Genomic DNA, 14,952 nt, shown 5'->3' with positions numbered 1-14,952 from the left:
TTAAAAATTAACTGATAAGTATTTATAAGCTGATACACCAGGGCAAAAGTGGAGTCACAAAAGTCACCAGAACAGTCCAGAGGGCTTATTCCTAACAATTGACTGAATACTTTCTAAATCTTCTATAATGTGTAAGTTTAAAATATTTAAACATACTTAGCACAAATTCAAATAATTTTTAAAAAGTAAAATTTTAATTTTATAACTTAATCATTCCAGTCTGTTTCTTCTAAACTATATACTTAAAATTTATAAAACTACAATGATTTTTAAATAACTCCAGTAATCACTCATACTTCGATGAACCTAGTTCTTATCCATTAGGTAAACATTGTACACATAAACATCTGCAGGGCATAGGTCAAAGCTTTCTTCCATCACCACCCAACTAAAATTTCAGAATTCACCTATTTCTGACAAAACACTAAAGAACAAACCATTAACATTCAGACAATCCATTAATTTCAGTAAATTTAAAATCACATTTACCTTCTAAGAAATATGATAGCAATACTGTCCCCTCAATATTAAAATTTTGTATAATATTTTTCTAGTACTTCTTATGATCTCCAATATTAACCCAAGACACAACCATCTGTGTATTCAAACAAAAATACAAATTTATATATATAAGCCAAAATAATAGGAGTACAAATACGGGGTGAGGGGGGCCACCGCAGAAGCATGAAAGTCTCAGGAATGTAAAACCGCCTTCATCCAGTGTACAAGACAACAGAGGTTACTGAACCACATCAGACCCAGTTTAGATCTGTTGGGAGGACACTCTTCACTATCCCTCCATTCTTTGCCATGTCACATCATTTCAAAAAACAGAAAACAAACAAACAAAAAAAACAGTCATCCAAAAGTGCTCCTTTCAATTATTCCTAAGAGTATATAAGAGTATAACCTTATTTCTAAGAGTATATTTCAGGTAATAAAGATATGCCCAAATCAACCAATATTCTATGCAATCGCACTTCTTCATTTGACAACACACTGGTTCAAACGAGTTACATAATCAACGAAGAAAGCAACTGTATATATGAATGACAGATGAAGTTTATGAAGCCATTTACAAGTTTTTAGACTAGTAAGAAACAAGTGGCAGAATAAGAAAACCATACTAAATCCTATGTGTCTTGACCCAATTGTGCCATATAAAGTTAAATTTAGTGGCATTAATATTTTAAAGAAATCAGTAGCAAACCAGTTATTTTAAGAAACTAAAACCAGAACATATACAGCTAAAAAAATTTAAACAAGTGTACATCATACACACATACTACAGTGCACATATTTCTTTTTAAAATTCAAAATTTTTCAATTGATTCACTTCAATTCATAAAGGCCTCAATGTAATTTGGAGTATTTTGAAGAATTCTTCATCACAAAAAGGTATCGGGTATAATAACTTCTATGTCATCATAAAATGATGAGAAAACAAGTTCATTCGTTGTTTTTTTTTTAGCAATTATCTAACTGAAGAAATAACAGAATTAAAAACATGCAAGATTGAAGTGCTTTAACAAACTGTCCAATATTAAAACATTGATTTGAAATATTTCTAAAAATATTTCTTTAAAAAAAAAAGACCTGAGGATATTGAGATTTCAACTTAACTAACTTGAACATTCTTTTCTTGTTCTTGTCCCAAACTAACATTTCAAAGAATAAAATCGTTTCTATTTTGTAAGCATTGCACATCCAAAAGCGAACTGGTAAAAACAGGGTTAAAAGTTATTTACAAAAGTGCAGTGAAGTACATGCACTTCCCCTGAGAACACCACTAGGTGCCGATCTTATCTCCCTAAATAGCACATGAATCCAGAAATACCTAACTAAACGCGAAATTATAATCGAGAACCACAAGAGGCAATTTGTACACAAAATGAAGTCTGCAGCCTGGAGAGAATCAGAGAATTAAAGGCTTTTAAGGTCGGCTAAGTGTAAGACATGAGAGGAACGTTTTCCTCGGAAAATGTGAGAAAACAAGGGTATGGAGATGAAACCCCCTCGAGAATGAGAAAAATTAAATCTAGAACCCAAATGGCGTCCAACAAGAACATTAGATCTTGAAAATGAATATTGCGCTTGCGCAGCCACCGCCCGGCCAGCTGCTCAAGTGCAGCTAGAGCCCGACCCCAAACGATCACGTGCTCCCATGCAGCGCCCGCCCGCAGCTTCGCAACCGCGCAGGCGCAAACTCAACTCCCGCAGCCGCCATAATGCGGTCTTGACTCTTCCGAAATACAATAGTCATTTCGCCGACTGTAGTTACAACAGCCCCTGACAGTCGCATATACCTTCAGGGGCGGGAGGTGAGGGGCAGGGACCCGAGTTCCTTCCTACACAGCCGTCCCGCGCAGCCGTCCCGGACGCGGCCGTCTCAGCCGTGCGCTCCACTCCGCCGCCTCCGCAGATTCAAAAACAAACCCGCTTCTCCCCTGCACGCGCCGGGGCCGTTATGCAAATAGGTGGGGGCGGAGCTCCGCGAGCGCACTGGGTACTCCGCCCACTCTGCCATCGGCCAATGGACGCGCGCGGTGCCTATTCGCCATGCAAATCTCCTGGTTTTTTATTTGAATGAGGGACTTTGGCCACGCCTCCTGCCTTGAAAATGAGAACCAAGTGTGCCGTGGTGGCGCTGCCGGCTTTTCTATCGCTTCCGGAGGTAATTTTTTTTTTTCGGTTGGCTCCCCCCCACACACACACACACACCTCCGAGGTATTTTTTTGCGTGGAGATTTCTCAGTGAGCACCCTCCGTGAAACTTGAGAGAGGAAGTAGGTGAGTGTTTAAAAAGCGGATTTTCCACAAAATCTAGAATCCTAGAGTAGGATTTATTCAACATTTTTTTTATTTCAGTTTTTACCCTTTTTTGTTGTTGTTGAGTCAGATTCATACAATTTAGCACAGTCTAGCCTTGTAAGTGGCTATGTAGCCCACACTGGTCAGGAATTCGAAATCATTCAGTTCTCAAGTGTTGGTTACAGGTATCATTTATTTTTAAATTCACCAAATGAATTGTATTAATCGTCAGGATGTGGAGAAAAAAAAACCAAAAACCTCCTTTTCTCAGATAATCTGTAACAGAGCAAGCACTACCAATCATACCTTCACACTTCATGCCATAAATTCACTTATCTGAAATAGTGATAATAATAACTGATAAGCAAATTGAAAGAACTAGAATGTAGAAAAGAATCAAATTGTGTTTTTAACAAACCAGAAAGAGCCAGAAAAACATTAGATGGAAAGATTAACCACTATCTAATTAATTAAATGTAATTTCTTCTTCAAAGTACTTAATAGTAACTTAAGCAATCACTTTGTTCCAGAACTATGTTGTGACTGTCAGTGCTAGAAATCTAGACTCTGATAGCCAGCTGTAGTAGCTCATGGGTGGAATCCCATTGGCACTCAGGGAGGTTGGGTGGGGCAGTACGGTATCCCAGAAGGAACAAGGACAACCTTTGACCACGTGCTTCCACATCATCCTGGGCTTGAGACTCTGTCTCCAAAAAAGCTTTAATTATTGTCCTGTACTTAACAGTTCAACTAGGATGTTAAACAGGCAAACCCGAAGAATTTTAAATTCAAGGATCAAATGTGGTACAATATCCAGAATCTTTCCGGTGCCAGGCCTGCCACGTGCTAGGCAAGTGCTTTACTACTGAGTGATGGCAGCACCCCAGAAAGGCCAGAACCATGGGATGAACCCAGAACCCTCAGCACTAAGCTTCCTTAGTCCATGCCCTGTATAATCCTTGGGGCTCGAATGTGGATGGAATTTGTAATTATCTTTTGGAGTGTATCGAAGGTGAATAGGCCTGGTGGTGGTGGCCCACGCGATTAATCCCAGCATTGGCGGCAACAGGCAGGCCTATCTGACTTCAAGGACAGCCTGGTTTACAGAAGGTTCCAGGAATGGTTACACAGAGAAAGCCTGTTTGGGGGATGGAAGTTTGCATGTTTTTTCTAGATATAATTAAGATTCTAAATTGATTTTGAGTTGAGAGAGAGATTATCTTGAGTAACCTAATTTAATCTAGTTTAAAAAAAAAAATTAAAAAGGCCAGAGGTGGTGGTGCACACCTTTAATCCCAGCACTGAGGAGGCAGAGGCAGGCGGATGTCTGTTCAAAAGCCAGGCTGGTTTACAGAGTGAGTTCCAGGACAGGCAGGGCTACACAGAGAAATCTTGTCTCCAAAAAGGAGGGAGAGGAGAGACAGACCATAAAAGGAAAACACCCAGCTGGGTGGTGGTGGTGCACACCTTTAATCCCAACACTTGGGAAGCAAAGGCAGGCCAGTCTCTGTGAGTTCAAGGTCAGCTTGGTCTACAGAGTGAGTTCCAGGACAGCCAGGGCTACACAGAGAAACTTGTCTCAAAAAGAAGAAGAAGAGGAAGAAGAAGAAGAAGAAGAAGAAGAAGAAGAAGAAGAAGAAGAAGAAGAAGAAGAAGAAGAAGAAGAAGAAGAAGAAGAAGAAGAGAGAAGGAAAGAAAGGAAAGAAGGGAGGGAGGGAGGGAGGGAGGGAGGGAGGGAGGGAGGGAGGGAGGAAGGAAGGAAGGAAGGAAGGAAGGAAAGAGGAAAAGGAAAAGAAAATGTGAGCTCCGGTCTTCCTACTCCAGCCCCACTCCATGTCGGAGGAATCTCGGAGGTATTGCTCTTGACAGACCTGAACATGTTTGGGGAAGGATTGTGGAAGGACTTTGAGAGTTTGGTGAGCTGTTCTGTAGGAGCTTGGAAGATAACAACGTTGAGAGCAGTGCAGACAATGGAAGGCTGGCTTGTAAAGTTCCCGAAGGAAGCGAAGAGTACTAGGCAGTTGTTGTGAAGAGTCTATGGTGTCTGGTCAGCTGAAGAATCAGCTGTGATTAACACGAGACCAGCAAGCCAGGTGGATGTGACTCATGCCGCTAATTCCAGCATTCGGAAGGCAGAGGCAGAAGAACCTCTGAATTTGAGGAGACCAGCATCATTGAGGTTAAATCTTCTGGGAAGTGTTTCCTGAGAGTCAGCACACAGAAGCTGTGTTCCAAGATGGCCAAGGTTGTAGCTTGTGCTGAATTGGGTAGTGTAAGAGTTACCCAGGTGTTGATGGTTTTGAAGGTGTAAAGGGGTTATGGACAGCAGCTGAGAAAGGAAGAAAAGTCAGAAAAAAAAAAAAGAGGCATAGCATAAAACAAAGACACAATTCTTTAACAATGAAGTTTCTAAACTTTTCTGAGATTGTTTTAGATGTGTGTGAGTGGTTCTGCTTGCACCAATGTCTGCTCACCATGGAAGTGCAGTGCTGGTGGAGACTTGGAGGTAGTGTTGACTCTAGAACAGAATTACAGCCATGAGCCTCCCTGTGGGTGTGGGCAATCAAACAGAACAGCCAGTGCCCTTCACCACTGAACCATCTCTCCAGCCTCGAGTCCAAACTTTTAAGAAACATTTTGCCTATTTTACTTCTGCATAGTGCTAGATCTTCTGAGAGCAGATAGTGCACTGTGGTGGTATTGTGTTCCCCAAAATATTGTGTACCTTAATAAACTTATCTGGGGTCAGAGAACAGAAAAGCCACTAGGTAGGCGGTGATAGCACACACCTTTAATCCTGGCATTCCAGAGATAGAAATCCCTCTGGATCTCTGTGAGTTCCGGGCCACATTGGAAACAGCCAAGCATGGTGACACGCCTTTAATCCCAGAAAGCCAGCCTTTAACCCCAGGGAGTGGTGGTAGAAAGCAGAGAGATATATAAGGCGTGAGGACCAGAAACTAGAGGCTTTTGGCTGGTTAAGCATATAGCTGGTTAAGCTTCAGGCTTTCCAGCAGCAGTTCAGCTGAGAGCCACTGGGATGAGGACATAGAAGCTTCCAGTCTGAGGAAACAGGACCAGCTGAGGAATTGGCAAGGTGAGATAGCTGTGGCTTGTTCTGTCTCTCTGACCTTCCAGTATTCGCCCCAATAACTGGCCTCAGGTTTGATTTTATTAATAAGAACTTTGAAGATTCTTTCCTGCTACAGTGCACACTGTCCTGCTCTTTATAACATCAAAATCCATGGTGTGGGCAGGATCAGATTTCATTCATGAGCCCTAAGCAGCACCAGCCATCCCTGCCATGGAGACCCAGGGCAGCTGCAGGGCTGGAGGTCCCTCTAAGGCTGACTTCTGCAGGCCTCAGCCTTTCCCCGAGAGAAGAGCCAGCCCTGATCCAGGTGAATGCAGAGGGACAAAAAGCAGCCCTGTTGAAAACTCAGCTGCCGCAGCACCTTGAACTGCTTACATCCGGAGCATTTCTGGGCATGAGCGGAAGTTGTAGGAGAAGTTCCGCTTTCAGAAGAGGGACTTCTGCTCTGCAGGAAGCCCTGAGGCTCTGGGTTCTACATCTGGACGTCTGCAGGACTGCAGGCTGCTGAGCCATTCTTGGCTGTTTCACCGGGTGATTGTATGAAAAGAGGAAGTGGACGAAAAAGTCCTGCAGTGGAGTTGTAAATTTATGTGGGTTTTTTTTTGGGGGGGGTAAATTTTTAAATATTAAATGTGTGCTCTGAGCCTGGAGCATGCACAATTTTTCTCTGCGCCTGTGGCTGGGTGGAAGGGACTTATTTTTTAGATTTTAAATTTTATTGTTATGACCAGTTTTGAAAAGGAAGCCCTATATTACGTTGTTGTTTTAGTTTCAAGGTGTTTATGTCCTTAATCCATTTTGCAGCTGTTTTGTTTTGTTTTCTACCATTAAGCCATGTGCCCAGCCCTCTCTTACTTTTTATTATTTTTGTTTGATCTTTGTTTTTTCTCTTTTATTTTTTATTTTATTTTATTTTTTTTTAGTTTTTTGAGACAGTTTCTCTGTGTAGTTTTGGTACCTATCCTGGATCTCACTCTGTAGATCAGGATGGCCTGGAGCTCACAGAGATCTGCCTGGCTCTGCCTCCCAAGTGCTGGGATTAAAGGCATGGGCCATCACCCAGCCTCTCCTTTAATTTTGTACAAGTCCTACCAAGTTATCTGAGCTGGCTTGAACTCAAAGAGGCCCAGACAAGCCTTCAACTTGAAATCTTCCTGCCTCAGACTCCTAGGTATCTGGAATTACAAGCATGTGCTATCAGTCCTGGTGAGTTGAATTTTTTGTATGTAGTGTCAGGAGTCTTAATTTTATATTCTGTTTGTAGATCACAGTTTTCCATGGGTTAAAATAGAACTATTTTGCCCCTTTGTGCAATGAACAGCCATGTTATTACTGAGAGCAGTATCACAATTCTTTTCTGTTTAAGCAAATCAGAGAACCAAACTGAAAGTCTCATCATCATGCTTCTGTTTCCCTGGACCCACTTCCTGTACCAATAATGTACCACTAGGGGGTTGGTAAGAAAACTGGACACCCTTATGTATTCTGGGGTTAAGAAGTTTAATTAAGCCCCATATACCTGCAGTTAGAACTGATGAAAATAGCAATCCATGAGAGTTAGCTAGAACAATAGGAAAGGAGTCCCCAGCTGATTACTAAGAAACATCAAGTATATTCGTTGCTTAAGTGTGGTTACAGAGGAGCTGTATTGCCTCTGTCCAATGGTCGCCATTCCGTGTGCACAGTCATGGTTCTGTTGGTTGCTTAGGGTCATTGTTGGGCAAACATTTGGCAGCTAAAAAAGCTAAAGGTGAAACGAAGGAGAGAGTATGACCCAGAAAGTGCCAACCTCTGTTACCACATCTGAGTAAGAGAACTGCCAGTGTTTTGCTTCAGCCTTCCAAGTTTCCTCAGATCCTCTTCTAGCCACCGTAGCAGTGAAAAACATAGGAAGAGAAACTAGGAATTCATAACTCTAGATTAAACAAGCTGAGCAGGATCTAACCACAAGTACTTATACCTGACCTGATTTCACTACCCAGATGTTAGGCCTTGACTTATGAATGAGGTCAATCATAGTCACACTGCCTCATTCTGTAAAGATAGTCATAACCCTTAACACTGTACTTTCTTAAATTCCTAAGGGATTCTTTGAGGTTCTTCTGTGTATGTGCTTGGAAAAATAATCAGCAAAAACTAGCTGTTCTTATAAGGACTTCATAGTTGCTGTAGTGTTTTAAATGAGAATGTCCCCATAGGCTCATACATGTTAATGCTTAGTCCCCAGATAGTGGAACTGTTTAGGAAGGATTGGGAAGTATGGCCTTCTTGGAAGATGCATGTCATGGGGGCTGAATTTTGAGACTTTAAAACCCACTAGCAATCCCCAGTGCATTCTCTGCTTCTTGTTTGTTGACTGGAATGTTAACTGCTGCGCTAACTCTATGGCTGCTCATCTGATGCCATGCTCCCAACTATGATGGTGACAGACTCCTATCCCTCTGAAACCATAAGCCCAATTAAATGCTTGCTTTTATTAGTTGCCTTGGTCATGGTGTTTTATCATTGCAATTTAAAAGTACCTAAGACAGTTGCTATTGTGGTTTGAATGAAAATAACCCCCAAAGACTCATAGGGAGTGGCACTGTTAAGAGGTGTGGCCTTATTGGAGTAGTTAGGGCCTTTTTAGAGGAAATGTGTCACTGGGGGTGGGCTTTGAGGTCTCAGAAGCTCAAGCCAGCCCTGGTGGCTCACTGTTTCTTCCTGCTGCCTGTGGATCCAAAGGCAGAATTTTCAGCTACTTCTCTAGCACCATGTCCACCTAATGTGACATCATGCTTCCTCCTATGACAGCAATGGACTAAACCTCTGAACCTATAAGCCAGCCCCAATTAATGCTTTTTTTTTATAAGGTTGCCTTGGTCATAGTGTCACTTCACAGCAATAGAAACTCTAAGGCAGTTGCCAAGGATGTTCTTTTTTCATTAAATAAGAAAGAAATAAAAGGGAGCATTTGAGGAAGTGCCTTAGTTATTTTCTGTTGCATGATGAAATACCATGACTATAAGTAACTTAAGGGAGAGTTTATTTTTGCTTTCAGTTCCAGAGGGCTAGATGTCCATAATCACAGAGGAGGAAGGAGTAAAAAGCTGAGAGTTCACATCTCAATTGCACACAGGAAGCAGAGAGCAAGCAGGACACAGGACAGAGCTGTAAACCCTCAAAGCATGCGCCAGTGGTGTACTTCCTCCAGCATGGCTACCCTTTCTACCACAGTACCACAAAAAGTCCCCAAACAGCACCACCAGCTTCAGAGCAAGTATTCAAATACATGAGGTTATAGGAGACATTTTTCATTCAAACTATAACAGAAAGCCTTATGAACACCAGCATTCATTTACTCATTTTCTGTGTTTCCCAACTGATGTAGTTTGTATGGGAATGACCCCCATAGCCTCATAAATTCAAATCATTGGTCCCTAGTTGGTGGAACTGTTTTGGGAAGGATTAGGAGGTATGGCCTTGTTGAAGGGGGTGTTTCACTGGGGAGAGGCTTTGAGGTTTGAAAAACCCACACCAGGACCAGTTCCTCTCTTTCTGCCTCCAATTTGCAGATCAAATGTAAGCTCTCAACTATTCCTCCAGTGCCTGCCTGCCAAGCTCCCAACTGTAGGCAGAAGTTTCTCTCTCTCCCTCATGCCTATTTCCAAATACCTGACAGTTGCTTTCTGAATAATTGACTTGGAGGCTTAAAATTACTTATAGATGATTGGCCAGTAGCTCAGGCTTATTACTAACTAACTCTTAAATTAACCCATAATTCTTATCTATGTTTAGCCACGTGGTTGGTATCTTTTCTCAGTGCAACATTCTTTTTTTTTTTCCAAGACAGAGTTTCTCTGTGTAGTTTTGGTGCCCTCCTGGATCTCACTCTGTAGATCAGGCTGGCCTCACACTCACAGAGATCTGCCTGACTCTGCCTCTTGAGTGCTGGGATTAAAGGTGTGAGCCACCACCACCTGGCTGTCAGTGCAACATTCTTATCTTGCTTTCTCTGCGTCTGGTTGGTGACTCCTTGACTCTGCCCTCCTTCTTCCCAGCATTCTCAGTTTGGCTTTCTGGCCTAACTTCCTGCCCAGCTTCTGGCCAATCAGTGTTTTATTAAATCACTTCGAGTAAAAAAACTTTACAGTGTACAAGAATATTATCCCACAGTTGCCCACACACACATACACACTGTGATGGTCACGGACTCACCCTCTGTCTCAGTCACTGTTCTGTTGCTGTGAAGAGACACCATGATCAAGGCAACTCTTATAAAAGAAAGCACTTAATTTGGGGGCTTGCTTACAGCTTTAGAAGGTTAGTCCACAGTCATCATGGCAGGAAGCAAATGGGTATGGCACCAGAGCCGTAGCTGAGAGATCCACATCATGATCATAGACAGCAGATGAAGAGTGAGAGACTGTGCCTGGCAGAGGCTTTTGAAATCTCAAAGCCCACCACCATTGGTACACCTCCTCTAACAAGGCCACACCTACTAATCCTTCCTAAACAGTTTCACTAACTTGGGACCAAGCATTCAAACATAAGAGCCCATGGAGGTGTGGCATTCTCATTCAACAGACTGGCACACCCTCTGAAACTGTATAACAAGCCCCTAAATAAATGCTTTCTTTATGAGTTGCTTCAGTCATGGCGTCTCTTCACAGAAATAGAAAACTAAGACACCAACTGCAGATAAAATGTGACTAGCCACCTCACTTTCATGCTCTCATTCTCTATGGACTGCAATTTCTCAAACCATGAGCCAAAATAAGCTCTTCACACTTGAAATTACCTCTTGTCAGACATTTTGTTACAGCAAGAATGAAGTAACAAATATATCATCCAAATGAAGAACATTTAAAATTTAATATCTTGGGGATGGGTGTATAAGCTCATTACTAGGGTACTTGTCTAACATTCATGAGAACCATGTTCATAACCAAGTACAATTAATTACTTAATAAATAAAAGTTTTAGATGTAAAATAAGCTATAATAAGGTTATCTGGCAATGTTCAAAGCATCTCTGGTGTAAAGTTCCTCCTTTTATGAAAGACACTGTAAATGCACAAAGAACTCAATTAGAAATACAAAGTTGGTAGTTTATAGCATAGACTTGGAAACCACGATTATCTTTTGAGGATAAAAAATAATAAAATAGAAGTCAGGGCAGACCTTGGAAAATACCAATATTTATGAGCTTGAAAGAAGAAAAGAGCAGTTAATTTCATTTATTTGCTTTATTTAGTTTTTGCCTTTGCTAAAAATTTTAAGAGAATTGTCTCATTCGATCTTCATAACAACTTTATGAGGGGAAACTACTGCTACTGTCAGTTTATATCTTGCCCAAGGCTATGCAGTTATCTAATGATAGAATTAAGGCTAAAAAAAAAAAAAAAAAAAGTCTGGCTCCAGACTACTGCATCATTCAAATTAAATATGTTCATTGGAAATTCAACAAGCAGTAATACAACAAATGTCATTTTTGTAAGGTTCTCTGTGTACTCTTATTTTTTAAATTGGATAAGTGGTACTTTCTAATTTTTTTCTTGATAATTTCATACATGTATACAGTGAAATATGGTCACATCCACATATACCCCATTTCCCTCCTCTAAAACCTTCCATGTCTCCCACAAAATGTCCACCTTCCAACTTCATGTCTTCTTCCTTTCTGATTTTTTTTTTTAAATAACCTACTAAGTCCAGTTAGTGCTGTCCATATGGGCCTGGGTGTGGGACCATCCACTGGAGCATGGAAAACCTACCAATAGGAACACCCACAAAACAAGAAAAGAGAAGAATGATTTTCCCTCCTCTAGCAGCTGCCATGCCGACCACCAACAGCTCCCCAGAAAGTGGTGGGGCCTGGAGAGATCCTTCCCCATTGTTCTTTCTCAGTCATTCGGTTGCTGTGGTGAAACACTGACCAAAAGCAGCCTGGAGGAGGAAAGGCTGGATCTGGCATCATTGCCAGGTTATGCTCAGCTAGCTTCCTTATACAGCCCAGGATTTCCTGCCTAGGGATGGTGCTGCCCACAGTGGGCTGTACCCTCCTATATCAAATCAAGACAGTTCCTCACAGACATGCCCACAGACTAATCTGGTAAAGACAATACTCAACTGGAATTCTTTTTCCTGGTGATTCTAGGCTGTGTCAACTTGACAGTTGATGCTAACTAGGACACCCCAGGTTGGGATTTTGGTTGGCTCGATCTTTATAAGTCTTATTTAGGTAACCACAGCTGCAGTGAATTTAGGAGAATACTAGCCATGTTGTGTGTAAGTGTTGCAGCTGGGATAGGAAGGAAGCCTGGCAGTCAGGAGCCAAGGAATACCACAAAGTCACCATAAGCGTAGCAGCTTTCAGCCCTGCTCCAGGGAAAGGTTTCACCAATGTAACAACTATGCTTCGGCAGAGGATGGTTTCCCCAGCGATGCTGAGACAGTTCTGCTCAGGTCCCCTGGAGTATAACAACTCTGCTCCCCTAGGGGAGGGTTTCCCAGAGAAAGTGTTTTTATAGTTCTGCTCAGCCCTTCTCCGCTTCAGCTTGGAAAAGTTATTATTTTTCTGTTCCGCTCCATTCTGGCGAAAGAAGGTCTCACACAAACCTCATTCAAGAGATCTATTGGGAGAGAAGAATCCAAGAGACTGGCTGCCTCTGGCATGGTGGAAAAAGGCAGCAGCAGACTAAACAGGCACCGTGTTTCCAGGGTGACGATTTTCAGGGAGGGAATTGGTCAAATTTCAACCCCTGAGCTTGGGTCAGCTCAGAGATTGGCTGGATTTCGTGCTCAGGAATTGGTTGGTTTTCCTGCCCAGGGATTGGTTGGTTTTTGTACTGAGTTAGTCAGGGGCGGAGTGTGTTTCTTTCACTGGCCCTTTTTAGCCTTTTTGCTCTGGTTTCAGAGCCAGAGTGGGTTTATTTCAGTGGCTCTGGTTTCAGGGCCAAAGTGTGTTTTTTGGCTCTGGTTTAAGGGTCAGGGTGTGTTTCTTAGGCTCTGGCTTCAGGGCCAAACTGTATTTTTTGGCTTGGGTTTCAGGGTCAGGGTGTGTTTCTTTAGCTGGCCCTTTTACCCTACATTATGTCCACAAGACAACATTTCAAAACACTTGTCTCCATCCTCTGGCTCTTACATTCTTTCTACCTCTTCTTCATTATTCTATGTGTCTTGGGGTGAAAAAGATTAATAAAGTTGTCCTGTTTAGGGCTAACACTCATGGCTTTGGGTATTTGGGGGAAGGTTTTGTTTTTATTTTTGTTTTTGCTTTGTTTTGTTCTGTGGTCCACTGGGCTTCCTGCTGTGGGATGTTCTGTATGTCCTGTGGGAGCCCATTCTCAGGTTCTTTGTGGCGTTACCCAGCAGGTCCGTATAGAGGATGATTAGGACCATGGGCCTGAGTGCAGGTGTTTGAGATGGTCTGCACTTGGCTGTGCTGGGGGATGGTCTGTATGTCAAGTTGCTCTGATTGGTTAATAAATAAAACCTGATCGGCCGTGGCTAGGCAGGATAAAAGGACAGAAAGGCAGAAGGAGACGCTGCAGCCGCCGCCATGACCAGAGACGCTGCAGCCGCTGCCATGACCAGCAGCATGTGAAGACGCCAGTAAGCCACCAGCCACATAGCAAGGTATAGATGTATGGAAATGGATCAATTTAAGATAAAAGCACAGTTAGCAAGATAAGGACAGTTGGCAGGAAGCCTGCCTCGGCCATACGGTTTGAAAGCAATATAAGTGTCTGTGTTTACTTGGTTGGGTCTGAGCGGCTGTGGGACTGGCGGGTGACAGAGGTTTGTCCTGACTGTGGGCGAGGCGGAAAAATCAAGCTACAGCTTCCTACAACACTGTTTATGCGGTTTATTCCCTTCTTTGCTGAACTTCCAATCAAGGTAAGTTTCCCCCAGTCGTTAGCCTGGCATCCACGGTGCTTCCTGTCGATCGAAGCAACCTGCACACCTTATCATCTGAAAACTCTCAATTTTGCCTAACAAAAATAGTCCTTATTTTCTTTTAAACAATTTGTCGTTTTAATATAAGTCTCATGTGAATTGCTTTCTTTGTCCTTCTCTTATTTAAGAAATTCTTTTCCCAGACAGGCATGGAGAGTTTTGTTGTTGTTGTTGTTGTTGTTTTGTTTTGTTTTGTTTTATTTTGTTTTGTTTTGTTTTGTTTTTTGGTTTTTTCGAGACAGGGTTTCTCTGTGTAGCTTTGCGCCTTTTTCCTGGAACTCACTTGGTAACCCAGGCTGGCCTCGAACTCACAGAGATCCGCCTGCCTCTGCCTCCTGAGTGCTGGGATTAAAGGCGGGCGCCACCACCGCCCGGCTGGCATGAAGGTTTTTGACTGTAATCCTAGAATTTAGGAGAGTGAAAAAGAGAAGGACTGCCTTAAATTCAAGGTCAGGCTAGACTATAGAGTAAGGACCTGTCTCAAAACAATAACAACAACAAAAAATACAATTCGTTTTCCCTCAAGCCTGCTCATTCTATGTCAGCTAAGGTGCCAGACTCTTAAAATAATTGATATGACGTGAAGATATAGCATGTATTTTATATATAAAATATATATTTTTTTCCCCTTAGCTCCTGGCACAGAACTTCAAAAGGCCTTTGAACTTCCAGGGAGATACATCTCTCTTATGCTGCTGAAATGACTCATCTTGGACCCCATGATAACCTCAGAAAGAACAACCACGTGAGCATCGGATTAGGTGGTTGGGACTCTGAGTCACACTAACCACTAAAGAGGCTAAGGGAGCCAGAGACTGAATTTAATAATATGGGCCATGGTTTTATCAGTCAGGTCCATGTAATGAAGCTCCAATAAAGACTGGACACCCAAGCCCAGTGGGAGCTTCCTGGTTGGTGAACACAGCGATGGCCAGGGGGTAGGTCGTCTGGATTCCGTGAGCAGAGGGTGTTAGGTTTTGTCTGCGTTGTGTTCTTACCCTTTGCAAGGAAACGTCACGAAACACGACAGAATCCGCTTATAGAGTTTAATTAGAAACAGAGGATAGAACGTGCAGGCCTGTGGGAAAGACACGTGCGTGGAGAAGA

At 42.5% G+C, this 14,952-nt stretch overlaps 1 protein-coding gene and 1 long non-coding RNA gene across 3 annotated transcripts in view; one reads left to right on the top strand and one right to left on the bottom strand.

Moving 5' to 3' along the window:
* Atf7ip (activating transcription factor 7 interacting protein) overlaps positions 1–2,464 on the bottom strand; it is a 94,355-nt gene extending 91,891 nt beyond the window's left edge. Inside the window, exon 1 of one of the 2 annotated variants that reach the window (XM_006976517.4) lies at positions 2,307–2,464. The gene's annotated coding sequence lies outside the window, so the exon portion shown is untranslated. The remainder of the gene's footprint in view (positions 1–2,306) is intronic. The other variant, XM_076568104.1, reaches the window with a different exon arrangement.
* A 44-nt stretch (positions 2,465–2,508) lies between these two features.
* LOC143272553 (uncharacterized) lies at positions 2,509–14,742 on the top strand. Its single transcript, XR_013050205.1, has 2 exons — positions 2,509–2,674; positions 14,479–14,742. It is a non-coding gene; the product is annotated as an uncharacterized LOC143272553 (long non-coding RNA).
* The last annotated feature ends 210 nt before the right edge of the window (positions 14,743–14,952 follow it).

Source organism: Peromyscus maniculatus, chromosome 3 (genome assembly GCF_049852395.1).
Source record: "Peromyscus maniculatus bairdii isolate BWxNUB_F1_BW_parent chromosome 3, HU_Pman_BW_mat_3.1, whole genome shotgun sequence".
Classification (NCBI taxonomy): domain Eukaryota; kingdom Metazoa; phylum Chordata; class Mammalia; order Rodentia; family Cricetidae; genus Peromyscus; species Peromyscus maniculatus.
Note: the sequence above shows the minus strand (reverse complement) of the source record. Positions and strands in the feature narration are given on the sequence as shown.